Genomic DNA, 19,946 nt, shown 5'->3' with positions numbered 1-19,946 from the left:
GGCGGCGGCGGCGGCGGCGGCGGCGGCGGCGGCGGCGCGGGGCCGCGCGCGTAGCGTGCGCGGTGACGTCAGTGCGCTGGCGGCGGCGGCGGCGGCGGCGGCAGCGGCAGGGCTGTTTGTTCTGCTCTCCGCAGCCGAGGAGCCGAAGCAGTGGCGGCGGCGGCGGCGGCGCCACGGCGGCGGCTGCCGGCGGTGCCCGCGGGCGAGCGGGGCCTGGGAGCGCGGCTGAGCGGCGGGCGCAGCGGGCGGGCCCCGGCGCCGCGGCAGGCTGCCGGGGAGGGGGCGGCGGCAGCGGGCGGCTGGCGGCGGGGGCGGCGTGCGGCCTAGCGTCTCAGGTGAGGACCAGCGAGTGCCCTTCGGGGCGGCGGGCGGCGGGCGGCGCGGGGCGGGCGGTGGGCCCCGCGGCACGGCCCGCGTAACCTGCATTGCGTAATGGGGCCGGTGCGCCTCCACCTACGCCATCGGCGCGGCGCGGGGGCGGGGAGCCGGGGCTACGCGGGCTCGGGCCTGCGGGCCTCCCGCGCCGGGGCCGGCCTGCGCCGTTGGCGTCGGGCCGCTCGCGGGCGTCCGGTGCGTGGCGCCGCCGCCGCCGCCGCCCTTCCCTCGGGCTGACCGGCGGGGTCGGGGCGCTGGGGGGCGCGGGCGCCGCGGCGGGGCGGGCGGCCGGGGGCGGGCAGGGGGCGGGTCGAGGCGCCCGGCACTTCCTGCCGCCGCCATTTTGTCAAGTGAGGAGGAGGAGGAGGAGGAAGAGGAGGAAGAAGCTGCGGCCGCGGGGCCGCGGCGCGCCCGGCCCCGGTAAGTCCGGGCCCGGCGTGCGGGCGGCGGTGGCCGCTCTCGGCCGAGGTGCCCGGGGCAGGCTCGGCGGTGACTCCCCTGTGGGCTGGGCCCCGGCGCAGGCTCCCCCTGGCTCCTGGGTCCTTGTGCCGGACCGGGGCAGCGCGCCCCCGCCCCCATGAATGTCCTCACCTTCCCGCCGTGCCCGCGGCTCTGCGGAGAGGGCCGGGGCCCCTCGGGAGGGAGGAAGCCGCCACCGCACGCTGGGCCGCAGACAGGCCCGGGGCGGGGAGGTGCGAGCGGTGCCCGGGCGCACCGAGCGTGGCCCTGTTGACCCACCCACTCCCGGCCTGGCAGCCCCTTGGCCGGGCGCTTTGTGCTTTTTTTATTTTTTTTATTTTTTATTTTTGCTAGGTTGGGATTCGCTGGCGTCCTTGCAATGCCTCTTTTTTTTTTTCCCCCTCCCTCTTCCTTTTCCCCCCGTGTGGTGGTTTGGGGTGGGAATGTGGAGGAGTTGTGATTCAGCGAAATAAAATGACACCCCCCACCCCTTCCAGCCTCCCCTTTTCCAAACGGAAGTAGCCCGACTTGAGCCGGGGGCGATGCCCCCGAGGGCCGGCCCGCGTTGAGGATGGGGGATCCCGGACAGTGTTGAACACTTGCGCTCAGGCCCGAGCATGAATCATGTGCTTCTGCTGGGCGGCCGGCCGGCCTGCCTTCCACTCGGCACCACGCTTTGTTGGTGTGGTTTTTTTTTTTTTAGGGGGAGGCGGAGTGGTGGTATTTCGCTCGCTTGTTTACTTGTCTGCATTTCCCGCGGCCTGGGGGGGGGGGGGGAGTCGTGGCCTTCTCGGAGTCTGCATGCTCAGGATGGAAACGTCTTTGCTCAGTCCGCGGTCAGGGGGAAAATAATAATAATAATAATAAAACCCGCGGCAGAGGGTGCCTCAGAGCCTTTAGTGCTGTAAATCCTTGATCGGGGAAATTCTTGTGAATGGAGCAGTCAGGTTCCCTAAATTGTTAGTTCTTGGAATTTGTACTCCTGGGAAGTTGTAAAGTAAAACAGTAATAATAATAATAATACCCTGATGGATTTGCGAATGTGTGCTCAATTTCAGGAAAGTTTTAGACGGCACTGTTTGTCTTCGGACCTTGCCAGTAATTAATGAAACATTCCTTTCGGTTTAGCTTGCATGGGGGTTATCTTTCCACCGAGGCATTGTAGATAACCGATTTCTGCCCCCCCCCCCCCCAAGTTTCAACCAGAGACAGATAAGCCTCTCAGATGTCTTGTGTTGATTAAATGGAGACTGAAAAGGCTAATCTGAAACAATGCATTGCCCGGTTATTATCCGCCATGTTTCTTACTTTGAGGGGAAACATAGTATCATCTGAGGGCTCTCAGGCGGCAGTGGGAGAGTCCCTGGAGAGAGGGTTTCAGTTGGTGCCCACTGGAGGAACAGCCCACGGACCCGTGTCTTGCTCTCAGTCAGCCCAGGCGGCCTGCTGGAGTTAGGGAAAGTGAAAACTGGAAAGGGAATGCCTTTCCTTAAGGATGGGTGCCGGTTTGCCTCACTTCCCTAGCCTGAACGGTAGCGAGGGGGTAAAAAAAAAGATTGAGCCAAGAATGGCGAGAGAATCATTGCTACTTAGTAAAATTTCCACCAAATTATTGGATTGTTTAAAGGAATTTAGACTTTGTTTCCCAAAAGTTACCTTTTGAGCCAGTGGCTGTGATCTTTGTACTAAAATGTACTTGGGCTTTGGGAGGTTTTGTGGGTGGGAGGGGAATGCAGTATTTTCCTGTTGTACAGTTCAGGCTGTTGAATGGCTTGAGCTTTAGGGAGTTCTGGCGAGACAGGTCAGGGTTAGGTTTTTTTTTTAGCAGAAAATGTTTGTCATCTCGGTGCTGCTGTCATCTGTCAAATTGGTCACAATTTCTGATTTCGGATAAACTTTGTCATTAGAAACTGCTGCTTATGTTTCAGAAATCTGTGTGGTTGTTGGTATTTAGAAGAGACTGGACATTGGCAAGGTGAGAATTGCTTGCTAATGCTGACATTCCACTTAATACATAACACGAGTTTGTAGAAAGAAAATTTCCCCCTTTAAAAAAAAAAATATATATATATATATATATAAGTTCTCCTGGGGCAGCGCTTTGTTTCCTTGGCTTGCGTATTTTCTGTTCTATCTAAAGCGCCTGGAAGAGCACCTAAATAGTCTTTGAATGAATTAACTGGAAGGATAATTGAGCAGGAATTTGGCCTATCCACAATCCCAAATGCAAATCATTCCTCTGGGAAAAAAAAAATGTTAGCAGTGCGCATCCTTGGTCAGCAGTGACATAGAAAGAATGTGAGTTTTAGCCGAGGGCGCCTTGAGCACCCTGGAATTGCAGTAAAGTCGATAGCCCTCGGAGCCTGGCCCGTGATGGCTTCCTTGCGCTGACTGCTGTGCTTTTCCCACTTAGCAGTTTGAAATGTGGTGAGTGGATTTGGGCTGTGGTTCAAGCCTGACCTGCAGAGAGTGCTTCAAGAGGGAGAAGTGGCAGTAAACAAGTGTGGGTAGTAGCTTTTCTTAATGTGAGTTTTCACGTTGTCAATAAAACATGACCACTTTTTTTTTTTCCTTTTAAACCGTGCCTGCGTTTTTTTTAGTGTTCTACCTTCACATGTGTATGATCAGCCAGTCCCTGCACAGTTAGTGCCAGAGCTTTGGTTAGGCATAGGGGACATTTGTGAGATGACTTTATTTGGGTATGTGCAGTCTTTGTATTAGTCTTTATTGTGAACATCGACTATGTGTGATTTGAGCGTAATGCCATCAGAAAATAATAGCAAACATCTTTTTTTTTTTTCCGTAGCGATAACTTTGAGATACAATTCTCAGAATGCAGTTACCAATTTCCGGTAGTCACAGCCAATTTTTGGACATTTCTGCTATCCTCGCCAAAAGAAACTATCCACTAGCAGTCACTCTCTGGCCCCTAACCACTGATCTACTCTCCAGTTTCTGTAGCTTGGCCTGTTGCAGATATTTCTGGAAGCATGCAATATGTAACCCTTTGCATCTGGTTTCTTTCACTCAGCATGTTTTCAGGAGGTTCATGCTGTGTAGTATGCCATCAGCCCTCCATTCCTTTTTATGATTGCATAATGCTTCATTATTTGTATGTACCATGTATTTCAGTTACCTTGCATCAGTAGTAGACGTTGGGCTTATTTTCCCTGTACTCTGTTGTGAATAGCGCTGCTATAAACATTCATATACAAGGTGATTTTTTTTTTTATATTGATGTGGATAAGTCAACCTTTCTCAAGTGGGGGAGATGTTCCCCAAGACCCCAGACGACTGTCCAAAGCAGCAGGCAATAGGAACCCTTTGAACCTTGGTGTACTATGTCTCTCCCCGTGTGTTAGTGTCTCTCTGGAGGGTATCTGGGAGTGGAGTTGCTGGGCCGGGTGGTAACTGGGCGTAATCTTTTTAGGCTTAGCTGTGACTTTTAACTATGTTGATTTTAGAGTACTGTTACAGAACGGGTAAAAGGATGGGAAATGGTGTAGCCATTTAAATTAATTAAAGGAAGATAGCGTATGGACAGGATTGTAGTATGTTCGCAAGGTTTAATTGCTTTTGGTTTTTTAAAATTACACATACTTAGAAAGCAGCTTGAAATTATAACAGGAAAGTTTCGAAGATGCACCTTTATGTAAAAGGCGATTTTTATTTTAAAACATGGTTTTTTCAGTCTAGGTAGGCTAGTAACCTTGATTAAACCTTATCCACATGTCCCCGCAGAAGGCATGGGATGTAGCCCATTCTCAGGAAAGAGTTGAAGGGTGAGTCTGCTGTCAGGATTAGGGCAGATCAGCCATCTGTCCATTCTTTTCCACACCCTGAAGGGAGGTAGTGTCCACTGGTCCACGTTATTGAAAAATGAGATTCTGAGGGTTTTTCCTTTAAGTAAAAGTAGAGTGTGTGCTGTTTTAAGGAATTTTAATAACTCAGGGTGATAAAACAGTATTAGATGCTTAACTTTTTTAAAAATATGTATTTATTTACTTGAAAGGCAGAATGACAGAGATGGAGATTTTCCATCCACTGGTTCACTCCCCAGATGGCTGTAGTAGCCGGGGCTGGGCCAGGCTGAAGCCAGGAGCCCAACTCCATTGGGGGCGGGGGAGTCTCATGTTGGTGGCAGGGACCCAAGCACTGGGGCCATCTGCTGCTTTCCCAGGTGAAATAGCAAGGACCTGAATCTTAAGCGGAGCAGCTGAAGCTGAAACCTGTGCTCTGATATGAGATGCGGGCATTGTAAGCAGCAGCTTAATCTGGCCCCTAGATAGTAATTGTTGGTTTTTGTTTCAGAGGTTTATGTATTTATTTGAAAAAGTTATGGGGTGGGGAGAGAGAGAGAGAGAGAGCTTCCATCCGCTGGTTCACTCCCCAGTTGGCTGCAGCGGCCAGCACTGGGCCAGGCTGAAGCCAGGAGCTGCATCTGGGTCTCCCACACAGGTGGCCCAGGCCTAAACACTTGGGCCGTCTGCTGCTGCTTTCCCCAGGCCATTACCCAGGAGCTGCTTTGGAAACAGAGCAGCCGACTCAATACGGGATGCCTGCATTTCTGGCAGCAAGTGGCTTTACTTGCTGTGCCTCAACACTGGCCTCCACTTAACTATCTTTTAATCCCATTTGTATTTCCTTTCAGTCTTTTTTTTTACTTTTGGGTAGCAAAATTGTTATGTACTCAAAGCTTTTTTTAAGAAGAAAAAAAAAAAAAAAGACTTTGCGAATCTTTCCAGACGTGGAAGCCTAGGTGTCATGCAATAGTACCATAATTTAACTTGTGCGTGCTTTTTGTGTTTTCCCTTTTCACTAGATCAGTGTGTGTGTGTGTGTGTGTGTAAACAAGTTATTTCTCCAGAAAGGTGGCATGGATTTGTGTTTATCCAATCACAGCTTGATTTTACATCTGTTTATAAGGATGAGGTTTTTAAAAATAACTTCCCCCCCCCCCACACACACACACAGATGACCACTGTGTGAACACAGTGCGGGGTCTCTGTTCTGAGAGTTTCTGAGGAGCAGGTGTACCCTTGGGCTCCTGCTCTTTGACCCTTCTCCCAGCTCCTGCCCAGGGTTGGACTTTGCTGCGTGACATCAAGTCTCTTGATCCTGGAATAGGAGTTGACTGCCGTCTGACTGCTTGAGCAGCCCCTTGCCATCTGCTCGCGGCAAATTTGTGCTAGCCTGCCCCCGCCCAGAGACTGCCACAGGCCGTGTGGCATGGTCAGACCCCATTTTGAATCCTAGCCCTGCTTGCCTGCTGTGTGACCTTCAGTCTGTCACTCAGCCTTCCCTGCGCTTGGCTTGCCCAGCTCTTGGATGAGGGTAAAGTGAGACGTGCCTCGGGAGGCACAAGGCACGTGGCTTGGCCCCCAGGTCAGCTGCTTGCTGTCCTTGCCCATGCTAAAGAATAGAAGTGTAAGGAGGAGGCAGGGATGGGCACAGACCTGCTGGCAGCTGGGACAGGACCAGCAGAGCAGCCTTGGCTACCAGGCAGGTCACCTGGTGCCTTCCACGAAGTCAGCTGTGAGTGGAGACCAGTGGTGGGGAGGTGATTTCAAGGGGGATTGGCTTGTTTTTATCCAATAATGAGATTAAGAGTGGTGATAATGGGATTAGTGGGGATGCAGCACCCACCCGAGGATGTTTGCTGTTGAGCCTGCGGAAAATGATCCAGCGGGAGAAAGTGGCTCCGGTCTCTCCTAGCCTAAAATGGGTAACTGACTCATTCTGCGCAAACCTGGTTATGTGAACAAAGACACGGTCAGGGGACCAGAGGCACTGGCGTCCTGATGTTTTTCCAGAGCACTGCTCAGCATCCCTTCATCCCTTCCTGCTTCCCTGAGCCCTGATTTGAATTGTACTGACGTTCAGGCTCACAGAAAGGGATCTGGTGCCCTGGAAGGTGTGCACCACCAGTCAGGGTGTGTCTGGAAAGATTTTGGTAAGAGTGAACCCTCTGGGTGCGGCAGGGAAGTGAAGTTCCTGATGGGGAGGCTGCGACACTGCTAAATGGACTTTGGCCCTTTGACTGTAAGAACCTGTTGATGTCAGTCTGTGCGACTAGGGACCATCAGGATTCTGTTCCATGAGGGATGCCTCGTGAGTGTGAGATAAAATTGGAGCATATGTTTCTTTCAGAAATTAGTCATGATCTCAGATGAAGAGAGCATGTATAGATTTGCCATTTGTTCTGTGTGTGAGATACTTAGAAATAAAGACTTTGTTTATTTTATTGTGTAAATAGGCTATTCTGTGGCCTTTTTGCTTGACATGTGTTAGCGTATTCTGCCCATTTTGGAAGATTCTGGGACCTTGGGCTGTGGCAAGCAGGTTTGGTTGGCTGGGGTGGAGCTTGGTCCCAGAGAGGGAGACCAGTGGAGTCCACTGTTAAGGTTTCGGCCCCATCCCCTTCTGGCCTTGGTCTCAGGCAAGTTACATAATCCCTGTAAGCCTCAGTTATCTCCTTTGTAAAATGGGATCTCCATGTCTAAGCATGGAGGGTGGACAAAGGTTGGGTCCCTATGGTTACTGACCAGGGCCTCATGTTTTAATGTAGTAAAATGCCTTGGGACAGAGAGTGCAGCCTAGAGGGCCCATTTTGCTCTGCTTGAAGCTGGGAATGTCTGTGCAGGCCCACCCTTCTTTTCTGGTGTGCGGTCACTACCTTGTCTTGGTCTCAAGGCTGAAACTCCTTGTTTGTTCCCAGCTGCTTTTTTTCAAGAGCCACCAGGGCCTATGGAGAGAAATAGGACTTGATGTTGGGCAATTTACAGAAACATGAATTGGGTTAAAGCCTGTGTCTCTTTGTGTATGGCAAGGGTCCTCACTTGTCCCGCCTCAGGCAGTAACACCATGCACTCCTTGCAGGTGCTTTGTTTGTAAACGAAAGGGAAGAGAGAGGGGTAAATTTGGGGACTTTATACCTAAAACATCTCCCATGCAATTGAGGAAGTGTATTTTGTGGTAAAGTTCCCTGTCAGGAGGACAGGCAGTGGATGGCAGCCCCAGCTGTGCTCAGGCTGCAAGGGGCACCCCAGACTAGCCATGTAGCCTTGTACCAGTGGCCCAGTCATCTGTGTCTCATGTAAAATGGGGCAGCTAGAACTTTGCTCGGAATTTAGATTCTAAGAGAAAGTGATTCTTTGTATCTGTGCTTTGCAAACCATGGGTCTTGAATTCAGTGGGAGTGCAGTTAGTATTTGGGGGTGGGGAGAGGGAAGTGTTAGAAGATGTCACACATCGTGAAGAAGTCTCATAAAACCTGTGCTTGGAGCTTAGGTGTTGTGCACGTGAGAAAATATGCTTCTTACTGTGGGTTGTGCTCAGAAGTGTGGATAACGTTGTTTTCATTGCTATTCATTGCTGATTACGGATAATTTGATGCTGTGTGTGTGTGTGGCCATTTTGCAATCTGTTTCTTGGTCATTTGCCCAAGGGTGACTTAACTGGATATGCTTTCTAGTAGCAGGTGATCTGCCTAGTGGGGTGGGGAGTGGGAGGTTGAGGTGAGGAACTGTGCGAGAGGTTAAGACTGTACGTCATAGAGTGCTATTGTGTGTTAGGGGGGTGTCTGTTCTCAGATGCTGTCTACCCAACTTTGTTTTTGTTTTTTATTAAGGTAACAATTCTGTTAGGAAGTGACTATTAGGTTGGTTTCTTTTTTTCTTTTTTATTTATTTGACAGGTAGAGTTATAGACAGTGAAAGAGACAGGTCTTCCTTCCATTAATTCACTCCCCCAAATGGCTGCTATCGCCGGGGCTGCACTGATCTGAAGCCAGGAGCCAGGTGCTTCCTCCCAGTCTCCCATGCGGGTGCAGGGCCCAAGCACTTAGGCCATCCTCCACTGCCTTCCTGGGCCACAGCAGAGAGCTGGACTGGAAGAGGAGCAGCTGTGACTAGAACCCAGCGCCCATATGGGATGCCAGTGCCGCAGGCAGAGAATCAACCTAGTGCGTCCTGGCACCAGCCCCTAGGTTGGTATCTTTCAGTAATAATAACGAAGATCTGTTGTCGGAGCAAAAGGAAATTTGTTGGCTAATGTGACAAGGAAGCCTGGGGCAAGGCTTGAGCTCAAATGGTTGCCTTTAGAGCTTGCTCTGTGTGTCTGATAGGCTCAACTGCAAGGTCAAGAGTGAGTTGGGGGCCGGCGCCATGGCTCACTAGGCTAATCCTCCGCCTTGCAGCACCGGCACACCGGGTTCTAGTCCCGGTCGGGGCACCGATCCTGTCCCTGTTGCCCCTCTTCCAGGCCAGCTCTCTGCTGTGGCCAGGGAGTGCAGTGGAGGATGGCCCAAGTGCTTGGGCCCTGCACCCCATGGGAGACCAGGAGAAGCACCTGGCTCCTGCCATCAGATCAGCGTGGTGCGTTGGACGCAGCGCGCCTACCGCAGCGGCCATTGGAGGGTGAACCAATGGCAAGAAGGAAGACCTTTCTCTCTGTCTCTCCCTCTCACTGTCCACTCTGCCTGTCAAAAATTTAAAAATAAATAAATAAATAAATAGATAAAAGAGTGAGTTGGCCAGGCCTGGCTGTGGCATAGGGGGTGAAGCTGCCTCCTGCAGTGTTGGCATCCCATATGGGCACCGGTTTGAATCCTGGCTGCTCCACTTCCGATCTACCTTTCTGCTATGGCCTGGGAAAGCAGTAGAAGATGGCTTAAGTCCTTGGACCCCTGCACCCACGTAGGAACTGCAGGAGACTTCTGACTCCTGGCTTTGGATAGGCACAACTCCAGCCACCGCGGCCAACTGGAGAGTGAACCAGCGGATGGAAGACCTTCCTCCCTCCTTGCCCCCCCCCCCCAACTCTGCCTTTGAAATGAATAAATCTTTAAAAAAAATAAAATAAAAAGTGAATCTTCCCTACTAGCTTGCTCTGAGGCAGAGCACTGTGGGTTGGATCCCTGCCAGAGTGGGGGTGCTGGGCTGGCTTGCCTCACCCATGGCACCTTTGGCCAGTGTCTGTCCTCCACATGCACCCCCAAAGAGGAGCTCCCCTGCATCTCGCTCACTCTTAGGAGTGGAATTCTTCATGGAAAAGAGCTCCTGCAGTAGGAGAACGTGCCCCCATAGCCTCAAGCTCAAAATGGTGGATGGCTGAAAGGGAGGCTGGCTTTCCATACTAGCTCATAAGCCAGAACTTGCTGGACCCAAGAGAAGTGAAGCGCCTGTGTCGCTCCAGTGCTGTGGTAGAGGTTGAAATGAAAGACATATTTTGTCTTGGCTTGTGTTCAGTTGGGCAGAGGGTGCTGCTGGGGAAGTTCTGGGAGAGGCAGGCCGAGTCTCAGGAGTCGCTTGGCTGAGTGAGGGACTCGGGCCACCCCAGAGTGAAGTTAGCTTAGACCATCACTGGTGGACACTGGGTTTCAGTAAGAACTTGCAAGGATGAAATGGCAATGGAGAGCCTCTCTGTAGATTGGAGTCTCTGTCGTTGCTGCCTACAAAAGCCACAGTTGTAATTTTGCTATTTACTAAGCTGTTTGTACATTCAAGCTCTTGTAAAGTCTGCTGCTTGTCATTCCTCTAGTATTACAGAAAGCCTGCTCAGATTTCCATAATCAAAAACAAGTGTTATGCTCTACCATAATTGGTCTCTCTCAGTTCTCACTATTAGAAATAGCCAGGCCTTGAAGGGGCTCAAAATAATTGAGAGTCCAGTGGTCAGGAATGAGGCCATGCTGCCTCTCACCGGAGCATTAGTTCTTAACTTGCAGGGAGGTTGCAGTCCCCTTGAGAACATGAAGAATGCCGTGGATCCTCTCCGCAGAAGTGCACAAACCCTGAGCCCTGAATACCAGCTAAGGAGCATGTACTGGAACAAATTTCCCAGACTCTACTCCAAGCATCACAGATGTATTATATTAATTAACAGGCTCTTGATGGTTTTAGCAGAAGTTATGACTCAAACACTGTGGAGTACTCACTTGGGTTTGTCCTGGTAAAAATCCTTGAGAAGTGTTAGAGTGGATAAACAGTGGCAGGAGCCTACCCAGAACCCTTGTGCCTCTTACTTTTCAGCTTGTGGTGCTCTTTCTTGCGGGTGAGGAATTAGAGAATGGGGCTGTCTGCAGAAACTGCAGATAAAGAGAGAAAGGTCTTTGTTCTGGAGCTCCTTGATGAAGGTGCTGCTGTTTGTGAGAACGGCAGGATTTGGTGTTCCCTGGAGCCTTTGCCACAGAAGGTGACCCAGTGGGCCTCTGGCCAGCCTGGTCACTTATCTGGTGGTGTTGGATGTAGGGGATTAGAAACAGACTGTGGCTGTGGTTTCTTATGTGGCTTAGAGCCTGCTCCGAGCTGTGGGATGTGTGTTCACACATTGTGGTTCCTTGTGTGGCTTAGTGCTTTCTCTAAGCTGCGTGTGTGTGCGCGCAGCTCGTGAGAGAGTGCCTTAGTTCAGTGTGAGAGGCTCCTGCCGACACTCTGCGCCAGGCCGCTCTGCTCTCCCTCCCTGCATCCTTGTCTGCTGGATGGAATAGGAAACACAATACCATAAACTTGAATAATTCATAGCTTTGTAATTGGGGCAGAGTTGAGTCAGAGGATGAAAAAAAACTCATTACTTCCAAGAATAGTGCCTATTACAAACTCCTTCACCTCTCCCTAATCTCTGAAGTTTGAAGATTAGATTTGTCTACACTATTGGAAGTTTTCCCTCCTTCGCTCACAGTTGGTGTTGACTTTAATTAATCCCGCGTCTCTGCTCAGCTACAAGGCACAGTCTTACTGTACGGGCATGTCTTTTGTTACATAAACAGTTTCCCCTTTCTGTTCTGTAATTTACAGAGTAGGATTGAGGATGTGAAAGGTGGTGCCATCCAAGTGTAAGTTGTTTTCATCTGTAAGGTTTCTAAAAATCTGCTTGACTCTCAAATGCTCTTAGTTATAGAAAGCTGCCAGGTAATCAGAGATGTGTGTGTCTGATGACTGGTATGTTTCCCTTACTGGGCTAAGAGATCATGGAGCTGTCAGATGGTCTGCCTGGAAATCATGCCGCCATCATGCCCACCTGTGTCAAGGTTAGAACTGCTGTATCACTGTGGCCCCCAGAATGTGGTCCTGAATTACCAGTGTTGGAACGGGGTCTTTGCTGGGCCTTTTGAGGTGCACTGCCTGCTGCCTGCCACTTGCCTGCCCTCAGAGTTACCTTCCAGACGCTTCCCTTGCACTTGTGAGAGTTGGTTACCCTCTCTGGCCAGTGGCTCTGATCCACCCTCCCACCCCGCCACATTCTTATCTTTGATTTGTTGACGCTGACCCCCACTTCCCATGGCTGGCCTCACCTCCCACCAGTGCTTATCTTTGAGTGCTGGCGCTCTATGAAGAGTTCAGAGGCTTTTCCCCCAATGCTGTAGCGCTGCACTCTCTGAATGGGACGCGTGAGGTCTTCATTTTTCTCCACTATTTACTGCTTGCTTCTTCTGAAGTGCTGAGACCAAACATGAGTTACCTCTGATTCCTGGATGTCACTCTTCTTCACCACCGTGGTCCCCTTCCCTGATGGAGCTTGAGCGCACTGCAGCTGATGGCTTGCAGTGTTTGGTCACTGTGCTTGCCAGTCACCACCATCCCTGTTTTGCAGATAAAGAGGATCAAGCCAGAAGAGCTTAGTCACTTGGGCAGGGTTGCCAGGTCTTGGAGCTGGTAGGTGGCAGTGCCTGGCTCCAAAGTCCATAAACTCCTGACTGCCACACTGCAGGCTGTTGGAGGAGAAAATCCAGTGTGTGGCTTCCCCCTCAGGGAACTCTGATGCTTTGGATGGTGCATCCTGAGCACAAAGTAGGCCTCTGAAGTGCTCTCTGGGAGGTACTGCGAGTCAGTGTAAGTGGAAAGAGGCCATCCATCTTTGAGTGGAGGAAAGGAGCCAGCATGTAGGCCAGACCTTCCACAGTGATAGCTGATGCCTGGACACTGATTGAGCAGTCTTGTAGGCAAGCACTGGGTCTTTGGATGTGCTCACTAAGGTTGGGGAGAGAGTCCAGGAGGAATGCAGGACACCTTCCTCCCCCCACTTTTTTTTTTTTTTAAGATTGATTTGAGAGAGTAACAGAGGGAGAGGCAGGGAGAGACATCTTCCATTCACTAGTTCACTCCCCAAATGGCCACAGTGGCTGAGCTTGGCGGGAGCCAGAGCTGCTTCCAGGTCTCCCATGCAGGTGCTCAGGGACTTGGGCCATCTTCTGCTGCTTTCCCAGGTGCATTAGCAGCTGGATTGGAAGAGAAGCAGCTGAGACTCTAACCAGCACCCATATGGGGTGCCAGCACTGCAGGCGGCAGCTTTACCAGCTGTGCCACAGCACTGGCCCCATGGATGCAGGACTCTGTACTGGGCAGAGCTCCTTTCACCCAGACCTCTGGCACAGCTACCTTCCCTTGGAGTCTCCCATGAAGACACTCACTCAAGAGGAATTCGACCTCCTCTCGAAACAGTTTCGGTAGCCACGGAGCTGCCCTGAGTTGGTTTCACTTCCGGTTTTTCCTTTGTCGCTCCAGTGAAAGTCTGTGAGCGCGGAACCGAGGCTGAGGGGAAGTGAGTAACCGGGTCTTTTTAGTCCAGGTGCCGCGGGCTTGTTAACATTAAGAGTGATGTGGCAGCCTTGAAGCGCGGCTTATTGTAGGGTGAAACTGAGTTTCCACTCATGGGTGTGTTATCTCGTCTTGGGGACTCTTTCTCTTCTTAGGGACTCTCGTGCCAAGGGAATTTCCTGCATGGGGCAGACATGCTGAAATGGAACTCGGCTCAACACTCATGTCAGCATGCATGCTAGATGTCCTAGGTAGTCCAGGCACTATGCTGTGTTCTGTGTGTGCAGTGAGGACTTGATGGTGAGCAGAGGTGGTTCCCTAAAGCCATGACTGTGGGAGTGAGGGAAGTGTGTGAGGAATTCTGCCATCTCCATTGCTGGGCAGTGTCTCAGTGCTAGAAAGCTGACCTTTCATTTAGCAGGTGTGCCTAGGAAGGACTTGTTACTGTACTTCTAAAAGACTGTCACTTTGTAAACTGACAGATGATCTCATTCAGTAGGAGTTTGGCTCTGAGTAGCTGTGAGAAAAGCCAGGACAGAGAAGATGGTAAGAATCATTAAATGTGCTTCATGCAAAACTTGACGAGTAAGCTAGTTGAAAAGCACATGATGGAAATTCATAGACTTCTGCAGCACAGCTGTCTTCCTACTCTAAAACACAAGTTCTCTTCCCATGGCTCCCTGAACTCCTGATTGCATCTTCAGTTTCCCAGGTGCCTTCACCTCCAGTGCCCCCATCTTCAAGGTCCAATTTGGATCTAACTTGCTGTAAGTTACTGACCCAGTGATGAAAGTGTTCTTACCCCTGCCCTGTCCAGTCTTGGTAACCACTGCCACTGAGATATGTGAGCCTTTGAAAGGAGCTGGAGCACTCATACTGCTGCCATCAACCTGCCTTGACAACCTTTAGAGAGAAAGTGGGACTTTCCTAGGGTGGCATCATTGTGGACACTGCCCTGGAGGTAGTTAGACACGCAGATCTGGAATGCATAGATGGGTCTAGATAACATAGGGCAGACAACGGGCATTGCTAGAAGGGTGGGTTATGCCTCCCTGGGAATGGAGAAGAGGAGGGGCCAGTATTTAGGATGAGGAGCTAGTTAAGGAGGATGGATTCTGCCTTTGGGAGGTAGGGCCACCCCATTGTAGGAAAAGGCATCCCAGAGAGGCCCTAGAGTGAGATAGCTGTACCTGTAGGGGTGAGAACATGAGTTGGCTTCAGGGGGAAGGACTTTGCTTATTTGCTTTCTGGAACTGTCCATCCTGAGTGAACTCTAGTTACCTCCTTAAGTGTCCTGTTCTCTAGTTTTACTCTTCTGTTTGTTCTTGGAGCATAGAAAATTACTCACCTCTGTTTGGATTTTGCTTTATCTGATTATCTTTCGCTTTATTCATTCCATACTCTTCTCCCATCCCCTCCTTTTGTGATCAGAGCTCTTGGGAGGACTGGCGCATTATCTTTGCATATGGAGAATGAGATGGAAATTTCTAGCAGGGACTTAAGGTGAAAGTGCCAGTGGCGGATCCACCTGAAGCAAGCAAGCCAGAGCACAGGATGACTTCATGGCTCAGGCAGTAGGGCCCCTGCATTCCTGAGGCAGAAGTTCCAGAATCTGGTGTGCACGCGCAGTCCTCCCTCCCCTTTCTCCTGGGCTTTTCTAGTTGCATGTGTGCTGAGTGCTGGGTCCCATCAGATGCAGGCTGTCAGCGGCTAGCAGGACAAAGCCCACGTAATCAGATTGCAGAGCGGCTGGTGTGGCCTACTTGGTTCTGCTTCACAAATGTGGGCTTATGAAATACAAACATTCTGAGATTATTATTCAGTTACGACACTCACTTTCATAAATGGTGGATGCTCATTGAGCACTTGGTGTAGCTTCTCGTTCTGCCATCACACTAGCTCTTTTTAGAGTCTTATCTCCATTTTAGACTTGAGGAATCTGTGGTGAAGCCACCTGCCCACTTTGTTTTTTCTTCGTGGTACAAAACACAACATAACTTTTACCATCATAATTTTTTTAAGTTTAGCATTGTGGCAAGGTAGGTGGAGCCACCACCTGCAACACTGGTGCTGGCATCCCATGTGGATGCTGGTTCATGTCCCAGCTGCTCCACTTCTGATCCAGCTCCCTGCTAGGTTGCCTGGGAAGGCAAGAGAAGAAGACCCAAATGCTTGGGCCCCTACCAACCATATGGGAGACCCCGAAGAAGCTCCTTCATCCTAGACTGGCCTTGGCCATTGCAGCCAGTGATTTGGGGCGTGAACCAGCAGATGGAAAATCTCTCAGTGTCTCCATCTCTGTAACTCTGCCTTTCAAGTAAAAAATATTTTTTGGGGGATGGCACTGTGGCATAACAAGTAAAGCTGCTGCCTGCAGTGCTTGCATCCCAAATGGGTGCCTGTTCGAGTCCTGACTGCTCCACTTCCGATCCAGCTCTCTGCTATGGCCTGGGAAAGCCATAGAAGATGGCCCAAGTCTTTGGGCTCCTGCACCCGCATGGGAGACCTGGAATAAGCTCCTGGCTCCTGGCTTCAGATCGGCGCAGCTTTGGCCGTTGTGGCCAATTAGGAAGTGAACCACCAGATGGAAGACCTCTGTCTCTTTGCCTCTCCTTCTTGGTAGCTTTGGGATCCGCAAGGAGGGAAGGCCTATATATACTTCCGGGAATGGAGAGTCCCTACCTGCGCTTCCGGGGAAGAAAAGTCCTTGTCAGGGTCCCCGCGGGTGCCTAAAGGTCAACCAATGAGGATCAGACTTGCCTTAACCTTTAACCCCCATGCCCTGTATCTATAAAAGGAGCCCTTCCAATCTGACGCGCGACTTCCCTGGCCTCCGCTCTGTTGGGACCGTGGAACCTAGCCTGGGAGCGGAATCTCAATAAAAACTTGTGAATTAATTGATTCATCTGCCTGGGAAGATTTGTTATGCACCGGACACCTTGCACTTCTCTCTGTGTGTAACTCTGATTTTCAAAGAAATAAATAAATGAGGGGAAAAAAAGAGATCTTCCGTTCTGCTGTGTCAGCTTCCAAAATGCCTGCAACAGCTAAGGCTGGGCCAGGGTGAACCGGGAGCCCAGAACTCCATCCTAGTCTTCCTGTGCAGGTGGCAGAGACCTAACAGCCATCACCTGCTGCTTCCTGGGGTGCACATCAGCAGGAAGTGGGATGGGAAGTGGAGGTGGAGCCTGAACCAGGCACTCCCATATGGAATGGAGGCATCCCAAGCAGCTGGAACTCTCTGTACCACACCCTGACTTTTATGTAGAGCATAATGTTTATACTGCAGGTTCATGGTTGTGCCGCACATCTCTTTTATAGCATAGATCAAAATAATCTGTCAAACAGCTGCTCTCTCTTTGCCCCTTCCCTCAACCTTGGCAGCCATCTTTCTCCTTTCTTTTCTCGCAATATTATGCTCCCCTCCAGTGAGTCTGTCTTTGATGTGCCAGTTGTGGGGTGACCTTGTGTGCAAACCTGATGTATGGTACAGTAAGGAGGTGGGGCTGCTGCCCTCTTTTCTTTTCTTTTCTTTTCTTTTCTTTTCTTTTTTTTTTTTTTTTTTTTTTTTTAATTGGCAAGCCAGAGTCATGGGTTGGGGGAGGGAAGTAGATCTCTTCCATCTGGATTCACTCTCCAGATTAGCCTCAACAGCCAGGGCTGGGCCAGGCCAAAGCCAGGAGCCAGGGACTCCCATCAGGGTCTCCTGTCCCATGTGGGTGGCAGCTGCCGTCTCTGGGGCATTAGCAGGGAGCTGGGTGGGAAGAGGAGCAGCTGGGATCCCTGTATGGGACGCTGGACTCATAAGCAGTAGCTCAATCTGCTGTGCCACAACGCCTACCTTTGCTTGTTTCAAAACAGCTACTAGTGTTGGGTGAAGACTTGACTCATTAGGGATCTTCTGTGGCACTGCCTCATAACTTTTGAAACCAACTGTATCATTTTGCTGTTGAACTGCAATTGGCACTGTCTTGTCTTGTGAAGGAAATGAGGTATTCAACTCAGTGTTGCATTTCATGATTGGTTTAAAGTGTGTCTTGTATGTTTTATGCCGCCAATGAGAGTTTGCTGCAGATGGAATGAACTACCCCAGGAGAGGTGAGCAGCTGAGTACTGATGTGCCTGCTGGCACTGAAGTTGAGCGTGGAGAGCCACTCACTGGGCTGTGAAGCTGTGTGGGCAGTGATCTGGGTCAGGCTGCTTGACCTCAGCCTGAGCCTTTGTTTCCCTGTTGGTAAAATGGGGCAGCGAGCACTCCCCCTCCCCCTCCAGGTTGTGAAGGTCCTGTGCTTGTTGTTCCTGGTGAGCTCCTACCCACCCAACACAGGTGATTGAAAGTGCAGTGGTTCAGATTGCACTTCAGATTTGAATGATTCTGATTTGTGTCTCCCAGCTTGACAGCTTGGTCACCTCTGCTTCCTGTGTGTTCTTTTTGACCTCATTTCCTTGCCCCTCCTGATTTTGAGTTTACCAGCCTTTTCTAGTTTTGTCTCAGCTGTGTGTATCCCTAAATAGTTGCTTAATTCTGTTGTGTTTGAGCCTTACGTCAGTGGTGGTATGCCATTTGCAGACTTGTGCCACTTCCTCATTTTAAAATTCAGACAGGCTGTGGTAGCTATAGCTCATTCATTTTCACTGATGTGTGAGAATGTAGCAGTGTATGTATTCCTGTATGGGTGGACATGTGGGTCAGTAGCATTTGGGAGAGGTACCATAGGAGCATGCTGAGTGTTCTGCCTGTGTGCGTGCACCCAGGATGCACATGCAGGTTTCTCAGTAAATGTCTTAAGCAAAATTGTTTCCAGAAACAGTTGCAGCAGTTTTGCTCCCTGTGTCTCAAAATATTGAAGTACATTTCCACTGTCACTGGATTGACAGACTTGTTTATTGCTAGTCTTGATAGGTAAGTTGTTATGATTAATGACTGAGCATCGTTTCTCAGGTTGACTTGTCCTTGCTTGAAATGCCTGTTTCTGTCTTTTGCTCATTTTCTTTTGGGTGACTTATCTTTTTATGTCGACTTGCAGGATTTCTTTGTAGAATTTGAGTAGGTGTTTTTGCAAAAATCTTCCCTCCCCACCTCCCCACTTTTATAGTATCTTTGGATAACAGAAGATCTTTCTATAGGTGAATTAATGAGTATATAATGGTTGGTGAGAAGAGCTCTACTGTGAAGTCATATTTGTTGTATATTTTCTTCTAAAAGTTGTAAATGGGCAGCCATCGGGCCCAGTGGGTTAAGCTGCTACTTGGAATGCCTGCACCCCACATTGGAATTTCTGGGTTCAAGCCCTGCTCTCACTTCAGACCCAGCCTCCTGTTGGGGCATTTGGGAGGTGGCAAATGATGGTCCCAGTATTTGGGTCCCTGCTACCCATGTTAGAGACCCAGATGGAGTTTGTGACTCCTGGCTTTGGCCTAGTCCAGTCCTGGCTATTGAAGGCTTTTGAGGACTGAACCAACAGGTGGAAGATTCCCCCCACCCCTCCCACACACACGCACACTCTGCATTTCAAATAAATAAGTCTTTTACAGTTTAGGCCCTTGATCAGGAAAAGTTTTTTTAGGTTCAGTGTGAGGAGGCCTGAAGACCCAGCTCCCTAGTGTGACCTCTGATGAACTGCTGATTGCCTTTAGTATCCGCTTCCTCTGCCACAGCAGATTGTGGTCCCTCTGCTGTGCCAGGTTCTTGTGGGGTCAGAATGTAGCATATGCACACATGGGGCCCTGTGCCTCAGTAGGCATTCAGTAATTGCTCTTGGACTGAGTCCAGCTGCATTCCCTAGGCATGTGGACACTCAGGGGAAGTTGGCACTTAGCTGGGAAAGTTGCTACCAGTACTTGCCTGCCAGTTACTACAAGCATCGTGGCCAGACTGGGTTTGGCTGCTCAGCAAATCCCCCGGCAGGGCACTGGCAGCCTGGAGAATGTATAGCTGTGTGCAGAGCGTTCCTGGCACAGGCAGCCGCTCGGCCAGTCCTCGATCTGATTTCATGTGATAGCTGGTGCATTCTAGAAATGGAAGCCTATAAATGTGTTTTGACTGCTGCTTTGGTCCTGGTGCAGTCACAAGGCTGAGTCCAGCACTTTAAGCATGATGGGGAGCCTCAGGGCATGGAGTAGAGCTCAGCCTTCTTGAGCAGAAAAGCTTGTTTTAGCGACTGCCAGTGACCACGTGTGCAGATACCCAGTGTACATCCCCGTGGGCAGAAGACAGCTGGGGATCTGGCAGGAGCCAGCATCTGTGCCACAGTGCGCCTTCTCTGAACTGCCTCTGAACGGGGTGGGCTTGTGTGGTGGATCTTCATATGTCGGTGATCAGGGAGACACTACTATGTCTCTGGGGGAGAGCATTGACCGTGAAGGGTGAGGACAGTTCTGCTTGTGCTGTGAGTGCTTTCATCCTGCCCAGGCTGTCCGATGTCAGAGCTTTGGGATGCTCTGATTCCTAAGGGCATCGACTCCTGGCATTGCTCAGAGAGACTGTTGTGGATGTTCTTGCTGACCACATTTCAAAAAGTTATTTATTTGAAAAGTAGAGTGACAGTGGAGGAAGAGACATCTTCCATCTTAATC

The 19,946-nt window shown here is 50.5% G+C and overlaps 1 protein-coding gene across 2 annotated transcripts in view; it reads left to right on the top strand.

Annotated features, from left to right (window-relative positions):
• The first annotated feature begins 281 nt into the window (after positions 1-281).
• The window catches only part of BRD4 (bromodomain containing 4), an 80,068-nt gene continuing 60,403 nt past the window's right edge, over positions 282-19,946 (top strand). Inside the window, exon 1 of one of the 2 annotated variants that reach the window (XM_062178790.1) lies at positions 282-335. The gene's annotated coding sequence lies outside the window, so the exon portion shown is untranslated. Of the gene's footprint in view, positions 336-724; positions 796-19,946 lie in introns of those variants that run through there. The other variant, XM_062178788.1, reaches the window with a different exon arrangement.

The sequence above is a fragment of the Lepus europaeus genome, chromosome 20 (genome assembly GCF_033115175.1).
Source record: "Lepus europaeus isolate LE1 chromosome 20, mLepTim1.pri, whole genome shotgun sequence".
In the NCBI taxonomy this organism is placed as follows: domain Eukaryota; kingdom Metazoa; phylum Chordata; class Mammalia; order Lagomorpha; family Leporidae; genus Lepus; species Lepus europaeus.
This window is presented reverse-complemented; position numbering and strand designations above follow the sequence as displayed.